This window comes from Ochotona princeps, chromosome 11 (assembly GCF_030435755.1).
Source record: "Ochotona princeps isolate mOchPri1 chromosome 11, mOchPri1.hap1, whole genome shotgun sequence".
In the NCBI taxonomy this organism is placed as follows: domain Eukaryota; kingdom Metazoa; phylum Chordata; class Mammalia; order Lagomorpha; family Ochotonidae; genus Ochotona; species Ochotona princeps.
This window is the reverse complement of record NC_080842.1, coordinates 13403360-13406402: the sequence shown is the minus strand read 5'-3', so window position 1 is coordinate 13406402 and position 3043 is coordinate 13403360. Positions and strand designations below refer to the sequence as shown.

Below are 3043 nucleotides of genomic sequence, written 5' to 3'. Positions count from 1 at the left end.
GCTTGGAATCGGCTCAGCTCTGGCGTTTGTGGCTACTTGGGAAGTGAACGAGCAGAAGGAGGATCTTTGTGTGTTTCCTTCTCTGTGTATACCTGCCTTTCCAATAAAAATAATAAATCTTGGACTTCAAGTTGGAACCCCAGCGGCTGCCTTCAAATGCTCTTGGGAAGGCAGTGGAAGAAAGCCCTGTGCCTGCCTGTGCCCCTGCCACCCACTATACCACTGGGATGGAGTTCCTGGCTTCTGGCAGACCTGACCCAACTCCTGCCCTTGGCAGCCATTTGGGGAATGAACCAGTCACTGAAAGATTTTTCTGCCTGTCACCGTCTTTTGAATAAATAAGGGAAAAAATATTTTTAAGTGTTATCTTCCCAAGCCATGGACATTAGGGTATCGACAACTACCAGCTCCCTAAACAAGCATTAGTGCCTTGAATTTGTGTCGTGCCAGGCTGCAAGCCCTTGCAATACAAATCATCTAGCCCAGGTTGGGACTGCCTGCCTCATCATGACCAAGCAGCAAGCTCACCATGACTAACCACTAGGAAGTGGGAGAGGGCTGAATCCCTATATACAAAGACATGCAGAGCAAGGTTATAGAAGAGCTAGGTCCAACATAGGTCTTTCCTGATTTCATAACAACTCTCAGTGCAACAATTTGCTGATATCCCTACAGCCAGAATGCAAGGAGGATTAGCATTTTGTCCCCAGGGACTTTCAGTGCCAAACCAGGGCTTAGAACTACTGATCAAGGCTCGGTGTGGCTTCAGATGCAGCATGAATCTGGGTGGGCATATCTTAGAGAGCTACAAAAAATGTTTCCAGAGCTGTTAATACATCCTGTTGTATAGAAGGCACAAATTTCCCTGTTTGGCTGGGAGGGTGTTTGAAGTCATGTGGTTTGGAGGACTGCTTTCCTCAGCGGATGAACCTTAGTATTTAAGGAGGACAATCTTGTTTCCTTCCAAACAGCCCTGCAGGCATGACCTAGAGGAAAAGCATACTTACGGTGACTGTTCCTTCTCTTACCTCTCCTAAGGCATACCAAATGGAGGAGGCTTCTGACTTGAGCCTCTTGGGCCCATGTACCTGATGGTGATGTTCTCCCTTTGCAAGTGTCTCAAATGGTCGCTGCTCAGTATTTAGCATTTTCATTTCCCTAATCCATAAAAGTGTTTCCATCTATGAAGAACTCTGGATCTGGAATCTCTAAAGGGACACTGGAATATCCTGTTCAATAACCCATAAGCTGTCATGCCTCACTTCTGAGGGATCTAGACACAAGGTCGCTAGATTTGAAGTGGAGACCATTTTTACTGTATTATTGTGGTTACTGGGTGTTGGACGTGGTGTTCCCCCAGATGGTTGGAAGTCCCTGTGGTCCCACGAAAGGCAGCTCCTAGTGAGGTGGGATACCCACGTGACCTGCTTTGTCTTCTGCAGCCCATCACAAGTGGCTGCTGTTCAAACAAGTCGGGCACCTTTGGATGCCAATGTCCACATTTTTCCCCAAAAAACACCATTTGACAGTTTATTTATTTTTTTTAGGCAGGACTCTCAATCGTAATCCTAATCCCTGGTTTATGAGTGCAATGCAGTTGGAGGATTTTGTCAGGTCTGGCAACTCTAGCCAGTGTGGGTACCAGACACAGGTCCTGGGATATGGTGTGAGCATGGTGATATCATAGCTAGCTAGTTAGCGCATCTTGAAATTATGGCCCTGTCCAGTGCTTGTGGCTGTCATGGAGTCTTTTAAGATAGTTATGATCACTTAATCATATAGAAGAATCCCTTCTCAATACCCTTCAGCTCTAAGTATTTTAGCTTAGGGTGGACCCCAGTGGCCCCAATTTACCTTGAACATTCATCTTACTCTGAAGACGTTGCTGATCAGTCATTCTGTGAGTAGGTGCTGCTTGTCCCTCATTGCTACGATTAACTTGTCCTGGCCTGATCTGGACCCACAGCAGGTGTGAAATGATTGACAACTCAGAGTCGGTGTCATAAATCTTGCCAGTCATTCCTGAGCCACAGGGGGGTTTTAGAAGGAAGGTTTCTTGGCCTAAGTGTCACCTGGGATTCAGTGTCAAGTTTAGCTTTCCTAGCTCTATGGGCAAAGTGCTGAGTTGGCACTACCTGACTGGGCATTGTATTTCAGCAGGATTCTGACAGGCAGGTAGTCTAAAACCAACAAGAATACAGTAATGCAAGTTTGTATCTTAAAAAAACAGTGAACAGTCATGCTCCAATAGCAGGCCTATCATCGCTGACTGTTTGCATAAGCACAGTAAAAAATGCTGATTAACCAGGAAGGCATCCAGATTCAGAAAACTCCCAAGGGCACTTACGTTTTTTGAAATATAGTTTCAAATCTTTTAAGTTTTAACATCTGTTAAGAAGGGCCCATCATAATGACTCAATGGCTAAATCCTCACCTTGCAACCGCCAGCATCCCACATGGGCTCAGATTCGTGTCCTGGCTGCTCCACTTCCCATTCAGCTCCCTGCTTATGGCCTAGAAAAACAGTAGAGGATGGCTTAAGACCTGGGGACCCTGCACCCGCTTGGGAGACCCAGAAGACGCTCCTGGCTCCTGGCTTTGGATTGGCTCATCTTGGGCCATTGCAGCCACTTGGGGAGTGAACCAGTGAATGGAAGATCTTTGTTTTTTTTTCCCCTTCTCTCTGTTAATCTACTTTTCCAATAAAATAAATAAATCTTTTTTAAAAAAATATTAAAAAATGTTTTCAGTAAAAGACAACCCCACCGATTTTACCAGTTGATTGTGTAATCTTTGTCCAGTCTGAGCTCTAGTAGCAGTTTCATGACTGTTATTTTTAATTCAGAGTTCTAGGAAGTTTTGGTTTGTCTACTGAACTTCGGTCAGAAACCTGTATTTATATATTTTTTAGCATCTTTTCTGACTGTAAATGTTCCAGGGACATTTATAATGATTGTGGATGAGAATAGACATGAAATCACAATTTACATTTGGATGACAATTCAGCAACTTATGAGAGGACACTGTTTTCACTTACAAAAGT

The 3043-nt window shown here is 44.5% G+C and overlaps 1 long non-coding RNA gene across 1 annotated transcript; it reads right to left on the bottom strand.

Moving 5' to 3' along the window:
* Positions 1–314: 314 nt before the first annotated feature.
* Positions 315–2682, bottom strand: LOC131481363 (uncharacterized). Its single transcript, XR_009246252.1, has 3 exons — positions 2435–2682; positions 2136–2180; positions 315–1158 (listed from the first exon to the last, which is right to left on the bottom strand). It is a non-coding gene; the product is annotated as an uncharacterized LOC131481363 (long non-coding RNA).
* Positions 2683–3043: the final 361 nt, after the last annotated feature.